Source organism: Pituophis catenifer, unplaced genomic scaffold (assembly GCF_029215685.1).
Source record: "Pituophis catenifer annectens isolate HBS135680 unplaced genomic scaffold, rPitCat1.0.hap2 SCAF_4, whole genome shotgun sequence".
In the NCBI taxonomy this organism is placed as follows: Eukaryota; Metazoa; Chordata; class Lepidosauria; order Squamata; family Colubridae; genus Pituophis; species Pituophis catenifer.
In genome coordinates, this window is record NW_027256884.1 from 114,881,909 (window position 1) to 114,900,718 (window position 18,810).

Sequence of the window (18,810 nt, forward strand, 5' to 3'; positions counted from 1 at the left end):
CATTTATTTGCAGGAATGCCTCTGGCATCCCACAGGTATTCCTACTAAAATAAAAGACAACTGATTACAGCTCCAGGCTTCATTTGAAAGGTCCAAACCTTTCCACAAGAAGGAAGACTGAATGATAACATTATCTGGCAAAGAACACTCTGGAGAATTAAAGAAGACTAGAGGAACAATTTCATTGGAGGATTTTAGCTAAATGGTTGTTTTGTGATTGGCCAAATATACCTGGGAAATCTTATTGTGAATATTAATCTTCTGTCCCGACCTTGGAGGCATTCATTCAAAATTCCAGGCAGATCCATCTGTATGGCAAAAGTTAACACTTTGATAAGACATGCACAGAGAGAGATTATCTGTCTCAATATATAATTGGCTTCATACTTGATACATTTGGTAAATCAGTAATTTGTGAGCCTGGCATATCATAATGACAAAAAGGGCACCTTCCCTTTAGTCCTTAATCTAGTGTAGGGGGATGATAAGCCTAGATTAATTTTAAGAAGAGGGGCTTTCTCAAGTGATGTACATGAATTTCGTGGAATGTTTGAAATGTGCTTGATAAAGGCCGAGAGTACCGTAAAGCCAAATGCAATTATTCATAAATCCCATTTCAGTTGAGGAGATTAGAGCACAGGCTAAACAGTTCTTTCACTCAAATGTGTCTTGAAGAGAATTACTGTCAGTTTGGGTTTTTTTTTTTCTCTCTCTGCTGCTCCTTTCTTTCCCTTCCAGGAGCTTAAACATATTTTCAGGTAAAGACCATTAAGGATAGGGAACATATTCCATTTACATCTTAAAAACTGCTACTTTGTACCTTGAAGTTGAGGAAACCTTGGAATGAAAAGTGTTCTAGTCTCAGGCAATTGTGACTTCTGTACAGCTGGGATGTACGTCATGTGATAAAGGAAGGATGTACCACGTGAGGTACATAAAAAAGCAGGCAGAGCCATGGCTGCCATCTTAACTATTTGAACCATCCGCCAGGTGGATACTCTTGGAAATATATATTCCTGGAACAGTATAGCTCTGTCCACTATTATTCATGACTTCAGATTAAAAGACTACAAAATGCCTTACAAGGTCAAGAAGCCAAAACAGCTTCAAATATCTGCTTTTCAGTTAATATTTCACTGAACATGTTTTCTCTGCACTGATTCATATTTACTTCTAGATTCAGTTCATGGTGTGGTAATTACTAATAAAATCAATATGGATTTGAATTTAGATATCTGAATGACCATCTCCATGGACCCTCTTTCCAGAACTTTGAACTTTCAGGAAATGATATCTATTGTGGAAATTTGTCTGTCTGTCTGTCTGTCTGTCTGTCTGTCTGTCTGTCTATCATCTACCTACCTACCTACCTACCTTCCTACCAGTGGTGGGTTTCAAAAAAATTTACTACCGGTTGGTGGGCATGGCATGGCTTGGTGGGTGTAGCAGGGGAAGGATACTGTAAAATCTCCATTCCTACCCCACTCCAGGGGAAGTATACTGTAAAATCTCCATTCCCTCCCCAATCCGGGGGAAGGATACTGTAAAATCTCCATTCCCTCCCCAATCCAGGGGAAGGTTACTGCAAAATCCCCATTTCCTCCTGATCAGCTGGGACTGGGGAGGCAGAGAATAGATGGGGGCAGGGCCAGTCAGAATTTTTACTAGTGGTTCTCCGAACTACTCAAAATTTCCGCTACCGGTTCTCCAGAACTGGTCAGAACCTGCTGAAACCCACCTCTGCTACCTACCTACCTACCTACCTACCTACCTACTTATCTACCTACCTATCTATGTGGTTATTTTCTGAGATGTTCTAAATCAGGGCAGAGAAACTTGCCCTCCTGGTTTTACTGAATTCCAATTTCTATCATCCATCCCTGATTATGCTAGATGGATTTGCTTGTGATGCAAATGCAAGAACACTATGTATTTCCCTCCACTATCCTAAATAAATAACAATGCAAATGTTTTGTTTTTGCCCCTCACAGATGCTATTGAGGAAGCCATCCTCCAGAATTATTTGATATTCATTGTTTTATTTAGCATGAGTTAATCCTAGGTACCTGTCACATCCCAGACTTATCACAGAAAGCTGAATACTCTATGTCATGGAAACACATTTGTTTAAGTGGCTTTTAAACTCCATGGCTTTTATAATCACAATTCTCTTTTATTTTCTCAGATGCTACTGTATGGGTCTTGCCATGATGTGAGACTTGCTTTGAAGCATTACAGTTTAATTTTTCAGATGTTGTGTCTCTGCAGCAGGACTATTTGTTAACTTGCCAGAGTATTGGTAATTGGTTCAAATGCTTAGGCTCTGTCAACCTTAATTATATTATGGAAAGTAATTTTTCCACTCTTCTTTAAGCACTGTGTTCAATTCTGGGCACATTTAAAAAGGACTATAACAAGCTGGAGTAAGTTCAGAGGAGAGCTATCAAAATGGTGAGAATTCTTTTGGCTAGAAGTCCTTTGACAAACAAATGGAGGATCTAGCAATGTTTAGCTTGCAAAAAAGATAGCAGCCTTCAGATATTTGAAGAGATGGACTTCAAATAGGGAGGGAGGGATACTTATTTTATATGGCCCAATGCTACAGACCAGAACCAATGAATTGAAACTAAGAAGGTATAAATTAGAATTATCTGACTGCATGAGTTGTTACACTTCTACATGAAATGTTGAGTTCTATTTCACTGGTGATCTTTGAACAGAAGCATCTGGAAAGATGCCTATCTTCCACCAAGTAGGGGATTGGTCTAGATCAGTGGTCACCAGTGGTCTCACTGGTGGTCCGTGAGAAAATTTTGGTGGTCCGCAGAAAAAATATTTGCATTTTTTATATTGCACTAAATACTATTTATCTTTTTTAAAAATTCATATTAATGGTCCGCAGGATTTAAAATTATGAATTTAGTGGTCGCTAAGGTCCAAAAGGTTTGTGACACTTAGTCTAGATGACTTCTAAGTACCAAACCTAATATTCTTTTTTATGTACTGCTGATACTTAATTTAGAGAGTCAGTCGGGTGCAGTGATTGAGGCATCAGACTAGAAACTGGAAGACTTTGAATTCTAGCCTTGGGTCTGAAGCCACCTGGGCAGTGGTACCTTCACTACCGATTCGCAAATGTGAGCGTGCATGCACGCACTTCGCTCACACGCAACAACTCTGCGCATGCACGGGACCTTCTGTGCATGCACATAGCATCAAAAACGGGACTTGATGACATCGGGCAGGTGGGAGGAGCCTCCCGCAGCCGCCGCTAGCGGTTCACCCGAACCGAATAGTACCGGCTGAATACCACCACTGCAGCTGGGTGACCATGGGCCAGTCATTTTCTCTCAGCCCTAGAAAGGAAGCAATGGCAAACCACTTCTGAAAAATCATGCCAAGAAAACGGTAGGGGCTTGTCCAATAATCAAACATGATTGGACAAAAGAAAAAAAACCACAATATCCCATGTCTCCTTTTTTATTTTTTCCTTTAAATGACATATCAACTTTCTTTGGTGATGTATCCTTGTCATTCAATGCATTTTGAAAAGTCCAGGAAAATCTAAATACATACATACATATATATATATATATATATATGTTTTTCTTCTAGCCAGGTTTTCCCTATGTAGCCAAGGTTTTTTTGTAGCTCCAGCTCAGTAGAATCACATCTACTCGGTTCTGGGCTTTTTTCCTTTCTGACACCTAGCAAGCTCTAACTGCTAGGTGGGAGACCTAAATAGATCCATTTCTAGCTCATTAGCTGTCATCAGTAGGCCACACCCATGTCTTATGTATCCTCCCTGTAAAGGTACAGTATCAATTTTCTTACTTCTTCGTAGGGTTTATGTGTGTTTTTCTTCTAGCCAGGTTTTCCCTACATAGCCAAGGTTTTTTTGTAGCTCCAGCTCAGTAGAATCACATCTACTCGGTTCTGGGCTTTTTTCCTTTCTGACACCTAGCAAGCTCTAACTGCTAGGTGGGAGACCTAAATAGATCCATTTCTAGCTCGTTAGCTGTCATCAGTAGGCCACACCCATATATATATATATATATATATATACATACATACATACATACATACATACATACATACATACATACATACAAACAAACATATTATTTGGGGCAAATGGAAGAAACACCAGACAAATTCCCCCCTTCAGGAGAAATGAAAATGGAAAAAAAAAGCAGAGCCTGAGTAACAAAAAGGAAGTTAGGAAACCAAATTGAATTAGTTTGCATTTCAGACTTTTCAAATATTGTTTACTTTGTTGATACATGAAATGCAAATCTACAGGAAAGCTTATCTGACTTTCATTTAATCATAACCTGGATTCTCTCCCCTCCCGCTCAATGCAAGAATCCAAATTAAAACACCACAGACAGATGGCTATCTAGTCTGGGTGTAAACATTTCCCATCACCTCTCTGAGTAATTGATTCCAGTGCTGACATTTCTTTTCTAATATTCAATCAGATTTGCCTTCTGGTAACTCAAATTCATTATTCCAAGTCCTGCAGATTGGAACATGAGGGAATAGGTCTTGACCTAATCCCTGTGTCCTCCTTTCACTTAAGTGAAGACTGCTACTCTGCTGTGAAGACACCCTCAGCCATCTGTCTCCTGGCTGAATATACCCACTGCCTTCATAGGATTTAGTATCTAATCTGATTGTTCTTGTTCTCCTTCTTCAAACACGTTTCATGTTTTTCTGAATGTTTTTAAAGATATGATGCCCAGAACGGAACACAATAATTAAAGTGCAGTCTGACCAAAACAGAATAGCACAGAATGACGACATCTTGTGATTGGAAAGACATACTTCTATCAAAATCCCCAAAGTGCTTTTTCAAAAGGCAACTGGACTTTTTTTTTTTTTTTAATTTGATTTATATGCCGCCCTTCTCCGGAGACTCAGGGCGGCTTACAATGCGTTAAGCAATAGCCTTCATTCTTTTGTATATTTATACAAAGTCAGCTTATTGCCCCCACAAACTGGGTCCTCATTTCACCTACCTTAGAAAGGATGGAAGGCTGAGTCAACCTTCAGCCTTGGTGAGATTCGAACCTGCAGTAATTGCAGGCAGCTGGTCTAAATAACCAGTTTAATAACAGGGTGCCTTAGACCACTGTACTACCAAGGCTCTTTGTTGCCTTTTGTCCCATTGCCTTTTGAAAAAAGCAACCGTGGGACAACCGTGACCTGGATGACTGAGAATCTCCATAGATACTTCTATTGAAGCCACATAAAACTGCATTAGACTTCCTACTGCTGGATCATATTTAGTTTGCTATCACCTAGTATTTGATTAAGGGATGTGATGGCTCAGTGGCTAAGATGCTGAGCTTGTCGATCAAAAAGTCAGCAGTTCAGCGGTTCGAATCCCTAGTGCTGCGTAATGGAGTGAGCTCCCGTTACTTGTCCCAGCTTCTGCCAACCTAGCAGTTTGAAAGCACGTAAAAAATCCAAGTAGAAAAATAGGGACCACCTTTGGTGGGAAGGTAACAGCATTCCGTGTGCCTTTGCCGTTGCTTATTTGTACCCTATGACTATCATTAGGAGCCTTGGTGGCGCCACGGACTAAAGTGCTGTTAAGTAGCACTTAGCTGCCAGCTGCCTGCAATTACTGCGAGTTCAAATCTCACCAGGCTCAAGGTTGACTCAGCCTTCCACCCTTCCGAGATAGGTAAAATGAGGACCCGGATTGTGGGGGCAATAAGCTGACTTTGTATAAAAAGAACACTGCTTAGGGGGGGCCGAAAGCCCTACTAAGCAAGTATATACAAAAGTATGAAGGCTATTGCTTAACACATTGTAAGCCACCCTGAGTCTCTGGAGAAGGGCGGCATATAAATCAAACGAACAAACAAACAAACAAATATATATATATATATATATATATAAATAAAATAAGTGTTATACCTTATGATTCTTGATGAATGTATCTTGTCTTTTTATGTACACTGAGAGCATATGCACCAAGACAAATTCCTTGTGTGTCCAATCACACTTGGCCAATAAAGAATTCTATTATGCCACCCATCTCCCTTACAAAGTGACTCTTTATTATAATGACTTTTCTTTGGTATATTTGAATAACATACTCACAATTACAGTTAAAAACTATAGGCAGTTAATAAATATACAGTAAGTCAGATTTTCAGTTCTTCAGTATTCATTCAATTTTACTCTGAAACTCTGAGACTAATTCTTTTTGTCTTGTTAAACAAGCATCAGACATCAAATTAGCTTCCAATCCTTAAACATTTTAAAGGCACTACCTTCAGAAAATATAGTGTGGACATAATAAACCTTCATTCATTCATGTGTGTGGATGACTTTCCTAATCATTTAAGTAATGGGAATTTTACATTTATCTACAGAGATTTATGAGAACAATTAGCCCTAGCAGGAATTTCTAGAATGAGAATTATTAGTAGTAATAATTAACCTGCATAGGAATGAAGACTGATTACTTACTCTATTGGCTTAATCATAATTAAGAAAATGATTAAATTTTCCATTTTGGGTATTTAAAATAAATCTGAACTCATGTTGAGGATAATTACAAGAGGGAGAAGAAATATCTGCACAAATATTCATTTCTAATGGATTGCCTTTCCAGTAAACTTCAGCTTTTGATTCCAGAGATCAATTCAGCTGGATAATTTGACTCTATTCATTCTGTTAGCTATATTTTAATAGTCCAACCCCATTTGAAACCTCCAGATGAGTATGAAAAATGGCTCGTTAGTCACACTGGGAAAACAGAATTCAATTTCTGTTAAAGTCAATGAAATTTCCTGCCTATTTTCTGAAATAATCCTGAATCTAATGGTTGAACTTGTAGCACATCACAGATATCTGGGAAAGAACTTGTCTCTGTTTCTGCCTACCCAGTACATTCCAGTAGAGCAGGGATGGTATTTATTTATTTATTTATTTATTTATTTATTTATTTATTTATTTATTTATTTATTTATTTATTTATTTATTTATTTGTTCGATTTATATGCCGCCCTTCTCCGGAGACTCAGGGTGGCTTACAATGCATTAAGCAATAGCCTTCATACTTTTGTATATACCTGCTTCGTAGGGCTTTTTGGGCCCCCCTAAGCAGTGTTCTATTTTATACAAAGTCAGCTTATTGCCCCCACAAACCGGGTCCTCATTTTACCTACCTTGAAAGGATGGAAGGCTGAGTCAACCTTGAGCCTGGTGAGAATTGAACTCACAGTAATTGCAGGCAGCTGGCAGCTAAGTGCTACTTTAACAGCAGCAGTTTAGTCTGCTGCACCACCAGTTACTTTCCCTACTGGTTCGCAAATGTGCATGTGCCCCTTGTCCATGCATGTACCTGGCCTTCTGTGCATGCGTTTTGCTGGTGAGTGCGCCTTCCGCGTATGCACCCGACCTCAAAAATGTGCCTAAATAGGATGGAATGGAGCCAGGGCAGGTAGGCAAGCCCACCCCCGATTTCTGCTACTGGTTTGGGTGAACCAGTCCGAACCGGCTGAATAACACCTCTGCAGTAAAGTGAGTGTCCTCCATTAGATATGACTTCTATCAAGGAAGTTTGCCTTCTCTTTTGTGGCCCCAACCTTCTGAAACAGCATCTCTCCAAAGATAAGGTTGGTACTCCTTTCTTTTTTAAAAAAGTTCAGGAAAGTTTTGAAAAATCTGGTTTTGATCCTAAGTCTGGGGTTGAAGTTTATGATTTTTTTAAGGCCCATGTTTTGTTGATTTTGTTCCTTGTTGGACTATTTTAATGTGGGCTGCCTGGTTTATGAGGTTTTTTTCTAGTGTGGTGCCCAGAGTCTAATAGAATTGGGTGACCAGTACATTTAAAATCATCATCATCATCATCATCATCATCATCATCATCATCATCATCATCATATTTGTATATCCGTCCATCAGTGTGGTTAATCCACAGTTCAGAGTGTTAAGCATTTGGTTAAGTAAGTGAAGCAAGCTAAGATTGTGTTCTCCTAACCAAAAAGTACTAGGGACATGGTGGGTCAGTGGCTAAGAAGCTGAGCTTGTCAATCAGAAGGTCGGCAGTTCAGCAGTTCGAATCCCTAGTGCTGCATAATGGGGTGAGCTCCCGTTACTTGTCCCAGCTTCTGCCAACCTAGCAGTTCGAAAGCACATAAAAAAATGCAAGTAGAAAAATAGGGACCAACTTTGGTGGGAAGGTAACAGCGTTCCATGCACCTTTGGCGTTGAGTTATGCCGGCCACATGACCACGGAGACATCTTCGGACAGCGCTGGCTCTTTGGCTTTGAAACGGAGATGAGCACCGCTCCCTAGAGTCGGGAACGACTAGCACATATGTGCGAGGGGAACTGTTACCATTACATTAACCAAAAAGTGGTCTCTAGACTTCTTCCAAAAGTTCTGAATCTCCAGTCCTTTTTCAAAATCTATAGCCACAAAATAAGGTTTCAGACTGTTTTCACTAGCAGTATCATTAAAGTAGGATTTAAAAAAAAAAACAAGATGGCAGCCAGAAAGATACAATCAAAGCTAACATAATGGATGCATATACGTTGGGAGGGTTCACATCAGTGGTGGGTTTCAAATTTTTTTACTACCGGTTCTGTGGGCGTGGCTTGGTGGGCGTGGCTTGGTGGGCATGGCAGGGGAAGGATACTGTAAAATCTCTATTCCCACTGTACTCCAGGGGAAGGATACTGTAAAATCTCCATTCCCACCCCACTCCAGGGGAAGGATACTATAAAATCTCCATTCCCACCGCGCTCCAGGGGAAGGATACTGTAAAATCTCCATTCCCTCCCCACTCCAGGGGAAGGTTACTGCAAAATCCCCATTTCCTCCCGATCAGCTGGGATTCAGGAGGCAGAGAATAGATGGGGGCGGGGCCAGTCAGAATTTTTACTACCGGTTCTCCGAACTACTCAAAATTTCTGCTACTGGTTCTCCAGAACTGGTCAGAACCTGCTGAAACCCACCTCTGGTTCACATGCACCTAAATTTATAATAATAAATAAAATACAGTTGGGTGAAAGGCAGATAGTTGGCCATCAGTCTAGCACATTGGTAGCTATTGATACATATTTAAAAATCAAATAAATAAATACTGTAAATATTCCCCTCAGTCATTTGACTTTGTTTTATATTCCTTGACTGAAGCTGTCCTTCCATCACTCAAAGTAATTCACCTGAAGTTCAGCTGCAGTATAAGGGCCACTGCTTCTTGAAAAACATTTCCACAAGCAATTGTTTCTCATTTACCCATAACCACTGAATTCTGATTTCAAAGGGAGAGATAGAAAAAATATTCAGAAACTATCTTTTCCATAAGCAAAGAGACACATCTGGCAGGTTATTACAAATACCTTCCATAAAAACCAACTCACCGTCTGTCCCTTTTGCCCTCCCACCCCATTTAGCTTTTCTAAAGAACATTTCAAATCATCTGGTCATTACAGCCCCTATTTCTTTTTTAAAGTCTTTTTATAATTGCCAGACAATGAATTCTATTAGAATTCTTAAGCACGTCCAGAAAATTATTTTAACAACCTGCACCATGTGAATAAAAAAAATTGCAGCTGAGCTTCAGCAAATTCTTACATTCTTTGACTTTTGCATTTAACAGGAAACCCTGCTTTCTGCTTCTTTTCATCTGATTGAGCTATATTTTATGTAGGATGGTGATGATGATGATAGTATTCATGGAACATAGTTAATCAGCTTAGATAAAGACCTGTCAGATATAGTTGCACAATATGTTGATTATTGCTGATTTGAGTAGATTTGTGAAGGAGATGACTTGGCTGAGCCCGAGAGCAGGGTCAAACACATAGTAAAAGCACTTAGACTTATATACCACTTCACAATGCTTTTACAGCCCTCTCTAAATGGTTTACAGAGTCAGCATATTGCCCCCAACAATCTGGGTCCTCATTTTACCAACCTCGGAAGGATGGAAGGCTGAGTCAACCTTGAGCTGGTGAGATTCCAACAGTCGAACTGCTGGCAATCGGCAGTCAGCAGAAGTAGCCTGCAGTACTAACCATTGCACCATCCCACATCATAAATTTGGAGTCACTACAGCCCCATAAGAGACCCTAATCCAATCACCCTTGAAGCCCATTGACTCTTATCTGGTGTCAATTTGCCTTGACCATTAGTAGATCAGGTTCTTGTACATAGGTTGCATGGAACAAACTCACAGTGCTTTTGAATTCTATTCTGGCTCCTGGTTTCCTACACCCAGTGGTGGGTTGCCTCCGGTTTGGACCGGTTCACAAGAACCAGTAGTAAAACCGGTGGGAGGCTCTGCCCATTGACCCGGACATCATCATAGGTGATCTGCGCATGCATGCGTGATGCAAACTGGTAGTAAAGGCAAGTAGAACCCACCCCTGCCTACACCTGATAGTTTGTATATAATTCAGCATAACTAGGTTAAGTGAACAAAGACAGTGATTAAAAATAAGCATAATTAAAGCTTGTTAAAGCTTTTAAGAGACCAGGGACAGAATAAATATCAGCACCAGCACTTACACAACTTTTTTTTTTGTCCATTAAAACCAATGGTCCCATTGAAACTCAAAATACAAATAACCTGGATATAGTGTAACATTAGTTTTGCTCTTGTTAATTAAAGGAATCAATCCATTCAAAATAGGGAACCATACTTGGGGGGAATCATCTCAAGGGATAGGGAGAGTGGTGGTATTCAGCTGGTTCTATCCGGTTTGGTCGAACCGGTAGCGGCGGCTGTGGGAGGCTCCACCCACCCACCTGGACGTCACCATGTGATATCTCAATATCTCAGGGGCTGTCACAAAGAAGAGGGAATCAAATTATTATTCAAAGCATCTGAGGCTAGAACAAGAAGTAATGGGTGGAAACTAATCAAGGAGAGAAGCAACCTAGAACTAAGGAGAAATTTCCTGACAGTTAGAACAATTAATCAGTGGAACAACTTGCCTCCAGAAGTTGTGAATGCTCCAACACTGGAAGTTTTTAAGATGTTGGATAACCATTTGTCTGAAGTGGTGTAGGGTTTCCTGCCTGGGCAGGGGGTTGGACTAGAAGACCTCCCAGGTCCCTTCCAACTCTGTTATTCTATTCTATTCTATTCTATTCTATTCTATTCTATTCTATTCTATTCTATTCTATTCTATTCTATTCTATTCTATTCTATTCTATTCTATGTCACGTTTCTGATATTCTGCACATGCACAGAAGGCCCTGCGCGCATGTGCTCTCATTTGCGAACTGGTAGCGAAGGTAAGAATACCACCCTGGATAGCGACCAAGGATAAGACATCCCTTGTAAAAAATGTTCTCACAAATAACCAAACTAAATCCTAAGAGAATCCAAAGAAAACAAAACAAAAGTTTGTCGTTTGTAATAAACTTGCTTCTTAATGTAATTTAGATGCCTTTAATCTGTTCATCAATATCACTTGAAGGTGGCTGTACTACTTCAGTTATGGAACCGCTCTATCCTAAGTCTTCAAAATGAATTATGTTGTGACCCAGGCCCACATAGTTGATATTAAATGCAAAACAGTTCCAAAAACCAAATAGATTTTATTAAAACAGCTGAGAATTAACTGAACTAAAAATTAAATGAAAGCAAAGTCCTCAAAACACCATTCTTCACTTTATCTCTGACCTTGGGATAATTAGGCAAATTGCCAAAGGCTTTTCTTGGCAACAGTTCAGGAACAGAAAATGCCGACAAGAAAGAAATACATCCAAACACGAAGCAAATCTATCAACGGCTGTTTTCCAACAAAGAGGCCAAGAGCCGTTGCTGGTCTTTTAAGCCTTATGGGAGGGGCCAATCATCTCTTGGCCCTACTCCCGAGTTGTCCTCTCTGCTTTAGCTGCTCCTGCCTTCTGGCAGCTCTTCTCATACGTGCACTAGGAACAGGCTCCTCCTGTTCCTTTGCTTCTCTACTGTCAGCCTCTGGAGGCTCCGGAGTCCGCACATCACTCCCCGATGGCCCTGGCCCCATCTCTGCCTCCGACGCAGAGCCCTCATCCGGGCCTTCCCCAGCCTCCATGACTGGGCCATGTTCTTCCTCAGCCTCATCGCTGTCCAACTCCATTGCCAGCTCCGCAGGCTGCTGGCGGACCACAACAAATTAGTCAAGGGACCACCTACAGTTTGCGTTGCTGGATTCTGATGTGGCTCTGGCCATTCAATACTTCAGTTTTAACTTCATTATCCTTCTTTGTAATAGAAAGTTTAAAACACAGATCTCTGTTCTTCCCTGCTTTGGAAACTACTCTGGTGTCCAATCCAAGATGTCAGCTGTAAAGATATAATCAATGCCCTGTGCAGCAGTGGTGGGTTGCCCCTGGTTCAGACCGGTTCACAAGAACTGGTAGTAAAACCGTCGGGAGGTTCCGCCCACCAACCTGGATGCCGTCAGGAAGCTTCTGCACATGCTCAGAAGCGTGCACATGCATGAGGGAAGTGAGTGCGCATGCACGGTCCCATTGCGAACTGGTAGTAAAAGTAAGTAGAACCCGCCCCTGTTGTGCAAGTAGCCTTTAACTTAGAATCGGTCATTTAGCAACTGCTCAAAGTTAGAATGAATCAAGGGAAATTATGACTCAGTTCAAAATTTCAAAGGTTGCTCCTCCACCATGCTTAATTTACCACATTTAAGATACTCAGCAACCAACAGGCATTTATGATTATTTGCAGCATCCCCTGGTCATGTGACCATGATTTATGACCTTTTTTTTTTTTTTTTTTTTGCCAAGGCCTAGCATTTACTTCCTGTTTTTGGCAAACTGGCACATAGCACACAAAAAAGGTCATAAAATTGGGTCAATCATGTGTGTGAATGACTGTACAACCATCAGGGTTTATAACCTTAATAGGAAGTTCCACTGCAGTTATACGTCAAGGACTACCTGTCCTCTGACAATAGGGATGGAGATTCAGTTGTATAGTCACAAGCAGCATCCTGACTTTTTGTCCCTCCCCAATGAGAGTCCTGGTTGGCCTCTTCTAGCTGCAAAGTTTCCTTCTAGTTATCTCAAAGGTGCTTTTTCAAAAGGCAACTGGACTGTTTTTTTTCTTTGAGGAAGAAGAAACTGTTTTGCTCCTCATCCAAGAAGCTTCATCAGTTGTGAGTCTGTAGAGATTCTCAGTCATTCAGGTCATGGTTGTCCCAGGGATGCTTTTTCAGGAAGCAACTGGACTTCCTTGTTTTTTTTCTTTCTTTCTTTGAAGACGCTTTGCTTCTCATCCAAGAAGCTTCTTCAGCTCTTCCATTCCCCACTATCCTGTCAAAGCTGAAGAAGCTTCTTGGATGAGAAGCGAAATGTCTTCAAAGAAAAAAAAACAAGAAAGTCTTGTTGCCTCCTGTAAAAGCACTTCATCAGTTGTGATGGTAGAAAATGGAAGGATAAGTCACGTGAGAACAGGTGTATGAATGCTTTATTCCAGAGGTGTCAAACTCAAGGCCTGGGGGCTGGATCTGGCCTGCGGGGTACTTTTTTTTTTTTTTTTTATTTGATTTATATGCCGCCCTTCTCCGGAGACTCAGGGCAGCTTACAATGCGTTAAGCAATAGCCTTCATACTTTTGTATATTTATATAAAGTCTGTTTATTGCCCCCACAAACTGGGTCCTCAATTTACCTACCTTAGAAAGGATGGAAGGCTCAGTCAACCTTGAGCCTGGTGAGATTCGAACTTACAGTAATTGCAGACAGCTGGTGTTAATCACAATGCTTTTAGTCTGCTGAGTCACCAGGCCCTTTCAGATCTTGCTTAGATCTGGCCCGCGGGGCCTTCCTGGAAACAGCAAAGGACCGGCCTGCAGTGCCTCTGCCAGTGAAAATGGAGCTCAGAAGGGTCACTGGTGGCCCTCACGAGTGGCCCTCCTGAGCTCCGTTTTCTCTGGCAGAGAGTTGCAGGAAGCTGTCGCAGCCAAAAACGGAGCTCGGGAGCCCGTTTTCACTGGCAGAGCGCTCAGGCCACCACAGGCGCCCCCGACACAAGTCACATTGAGCTGGCCTTGCCCACCCTGCCCCCCCCCCCCAAAGTCAGACACAACCCTGATGCGGCCCTCAATAAAATCGAGTTCAACACCCCTGCTTTATTTCATGGCTCTATTTCTCCTCACAGAAAAACATCCTAGGCATGATACATTTCTCCAACAGCGAATAGACACTCATTGAAATTTGTTCTATCTTCAACCAAGGCATTTGTGATGGTGATGGGAGAGATAATTGTTCAGTTTGCATTTTCAAAGAAGGGGGAGAGAGAACCTGTTCTCAGCTTAGATCGCTCACAAGGTTCCATGCTATGTAATTGGCTTTCAAACTTTTTTTTTTTTTTTGTCCATGGCTTTTATGAAAAGAAAGAGGGGGAAAAGCAGGGTAGCTTTCAAGTTCCATCACACCCCAGATTATGAAGTAAACACTTTAGACCTATTCTTACGGTGCCTGAAAATACCCATGCTGGGAAAATGGAACAACATGCCATTAGTTTTAAACTGAGAAAATGACCACAGTGAGATATAGCAACTGTGCAGGCAAAGCAAGGCAAGGCATCCCTTGTGGTGAATATAATTTAACATCCATGTCCAGACATTTCCTCTCATTCTTCAATTACCAGATCAGCCAGCAATGACATTTTCCAGCAGAGAAGCTTGTTATGCCCCACACTTTACATGGGGCCTCAGCTTGTTTAAGGCAAAAGAGAAGCTGCTGGGTTTCAAAAGAGAAACAAAGGAAACAGTCTAGCTTTTTTCTTTCTTTTTTTTTTTTTTTGTTAAAGAGAGACAAAATCAGCTCAGAATGTCCGTTTCCTTTCCCTTTTCTGATTCATATCCAGTCTCCAAATATAACCTGCCTTGAATTTACAGCAAATTGCAAAAAAAATGGAAGCAATGTATTTGAACTTCTAGAACAGCTGCATTCTGCTCTGGCTCCCTACAGAAACATAATGCATTAGTTGGTTAAAAAAAAAAAAAATCAGATAAGGTTTCTATAAAGTTAGGCCTGGCCTAACTTTCTCCCTCTTTTTAAACATTTTTAATATTTTTTAATATTTTTTCGTATTTTTAATATTCAAAGTTTAAATTTGTTTTAAATTGATTGGGGTTTGAAATCTGTCTGGGCCAAATTATTTAATTCGATTTTATCTCTGCTTTTTAAATTTTGTATGTATGTATTTTATTGTTGGCTGTTCACCGCCATGAGTCCTTCGGGAGTAGGGCGGTATATAAATCAAATAAAAGTAAAGTAAAGTATAAACTCAGAGTTCATATAAAGGCGCATTTTAATTCATTTTATCCATTACCCTGACTTTAACATGTTTTTTTTTTTACCAGAAACTAACACCCACTTCAAAAAAAAATGCCCGTTTGTCTCTTTGAACCTCCCTGCATAATAATTGCGTTGGCTCTTAAGGAAGGAATACTTAGCAGGCACCCCTCTTTGTCCTTCAGAAAACAAATATTCAAATGCAGAAGAGACCCTAGATCTGAGGATTTAAAATCATCCTTGAATTGCATTCAACTCTTGGTGACCGCATGGAACATCCGTATTGGGATTTTTTTTGGCCAACTGTCAAGCTTCACAGCTGGGTTTAGCAGTAAATTAGCAAACTCTTGAGAGTTCAGCCTTCCCTCAGTTTCTCAGCTTGCCTTAACAGAAGATTCACAAATTTGATTGGCTTTTTATTGCAGAGGGCATGCATACACATTGGTTGGCCATTGGTGAAAATTGGATTTCACCAAATTGGTGAAATCCAATTTTTTTTTTTACTACCGGTTCTATGGGTGTGGCTTGGTGGGCGTGGTGTGGCTTGGTGGGTGTGGCAGGGGAAGGATACTGCAAAATCTCCATTCCCACCCCACTCCAGGGGAAGGATACTGCAAAATCCCCATTCCTTCCCCACTCCTGGGGAAAGGATATTGCAAAATCTCCATTCCCACCTCTGTCAACTTGCAAAGCTTTCAAGTTGCCATGAGCAGGAGGGAGAGAGAACTGATAGAGCTGATTGATTTCCCTAACTGAAGTGCATTCCATACATTCTTCCTGACCGCAATCAGAAGGAGGGTGTTGGATTTCACAGCCAGCCAAAGTGGTTAATTGGAGAATGTGATTTATGACATGGCCAGAGAGGAGGGGAGAGACAGGGTCATAGGGGAACGTAAATCTACGTGGGATTAGTTCTAACTGCATCCGAATAATGCCGAAATGGTGCTCCTAATAAATGACTGTATTTCTTCTGAAGTTCGGCTCATGGCTCATGAATTAATTAGGGCATCTTTCGGAAACTTCACAACCCCTGGGGCGAGCCAGAGGTGGCATTTGCCGGTTCTCTGAACTACTCAAAATTTCTGCTACCGGTTCTCCGAACTACTCAAAATTTCCGCTATCGTTTCTCCAGAACCTGTCAAAACCTGCTGGATTTCACCCCTGGTTGGCCACTGCAATGCAAATATGGTAGGAATATGTATATAATCTCAATAGTCAAGATTTGTTTCTCCTGCCCTTTTGAATTAAGGAATAGTTATTCAGCTCTCTTTCTCAGGATGCTGGAATAGTGGAAGGAAAGAAGAAAAAGATGACTCTCAGCAAGGTGAATGGACTCAATTTCAGCAGCAATGGGTTGGAGGTCAGACCATATTAGAGAAGGTCTAATATCGTCCCAACTTGATAGCAAAAGCAATAGCACTTAGACTTACCGTATTTTTTGGAGTATAAGATGCACTTTCTTCCCCCCCCCCCAAAAGTGGGTGAAAATTGTGGTGTGTCTTATACAGCGAATGTTGCCAAAGCCCCACTCACCCACTGCCCCCCATCCTTTAGCTGTTTTCGGCCTCCGTGTTGTGTTTTCAGCCTCTGCACGCTCTGTTTTAGACCCATCCCAGGCTGCGGGGATTGCCACAGCACATCGCCGCCGATTGCCGCCTCCGCGCATCGTGTTTTCTGCCTCCGCATGCCCCGTTTCTGGCCTCAGTGAATCAGGCTGCAATAACATGCTGAAGCTGACCAGGCTGATTGCTGTTTGCTGCAAGGATGCTAGCCAGATGAATACTGATGAATACTGGTAGGCAGAGGCAGAATTTTTTTTCTTGTTTTCCTCCCCAAAAACTAATGTGTGTCTGATACTCTGGAGTGTCTTATACTCCAAAAAATATGGCATATACCACTTCACAATGCTTTACAGCCCTCTCTAAATGGTTTACAGTGTCAACCTATTGCCCCCAACAATCTGGGTCCTCATTTTACCAACCTCAGAAGGACAGAAGGCTGAGTCCACCTTGAGCCTGGTGAGATTCGAACTGACAAATTGCAGGCAGCCGGCAGTCAACAGAGGTAGCCTGCAGTACAGCACTCTAACCTTGAACCACTGTGGCTCATAATCAATAAGATGGTCCATAATCAATAAAAAGTCTTGGAGGCTTTGAAACAAAGCAGCTCTTGGTAACTTTATAAAACAGCCAGATCTAGCCTGAGAATTACTGAAAAGTCCTGTCTCACCAACCTCAAAGTAACAATACAGAAATGGTTTTCCATTGCTTTCTTCCAATATTATTTTTTAACTTCCCATTAGTTTGCAACCCTAGGATTTCCTGAGAGTCTTCATCCATCCATATACTAACCAGGTCTGATCCCACCTTACTTTTCTAAGATAAGGTTAAAGTGGTTGTTGCTATCAGTTATATTCAAATATAACTGAGATAGATAAATAGATAGATACTGTAGATAGATAGATAGATAGATACTGTAGATAGATAGATAGATAGATAGATAGATAGATAGATAGATAGACAGACAGACAGACAGACAGACAGACAGACAGACAGACAGACAGACAGACATAGACATAGACATAGACATAGACATAGACATAGACATAGACATAGACATAGACATAGACATAGACGACATAGACATAGACATAGATATCTTCAGATCATGGTCCAAAAGTACTTCTTGAGATTGCCCGTATGTACTCTATGCAGCTGTTTTTCATGAGCAGAGGTCAGGAACCAAGCTTTTTACAATTGGCTTGAGAACTACTGGGTGTCACTAGATTCCATCAAGCTTATAGCCATCAGTTTAATCTATGTACACATTCCAGATTTGACCAAACCTTGTTTCTTATTCACTTTGGATTTAATTTATTGACAACATTTTAAAGAATGGGAACTTTTGTAATGGCAAATTTTATTGGAGTTTTCTTCAATCATAACGTAAAGGTTCCCTTTGCACATATGTGTTAGTCATTCCTGACTCTAGGGGGCGGTGCTCATCTCTGTTTCAAAGCTGAAGAGCCATCGCTGTTCGAAGATGTCTCCGTGGTCATGTGGCCAGCATGACTAAACCTCAAAGGCTCACGGAACGTTGTTACCTTCCCACCAAAGGTGGTGCCTATTTTTCTACTTGCACTTTTTATGTGCTTTCAAACTGCTAGATTGGCAGAAGCTTCAATCATAAAGATATACAAATGAAACCAGCTGAAAAAGACATACAAATACTAAACTAGAAGAGTCATTTGGATAAGATTTTATACTGGATTTATAAAAGGGACTTTCGTGTCCTAGCTTCAACGAAGGTAGAAAACTCATGCAATAGGTAGGAAAAGTTGGGGTGAGATACAGGCATTTGGGGGGGGGCAAGATTTGCAGGGGTGCATGATAAGAATACACCCACACTGTATTTAGGAACAATGCATGTGTAGCAAGACTTATGAAAAACATCAGGAAGGCTTGTCTGGAGAGATGGGAGCAGATAGGCGGGGTAGACAATAGAGGAAGAGTTGAGAAAATAAGATAA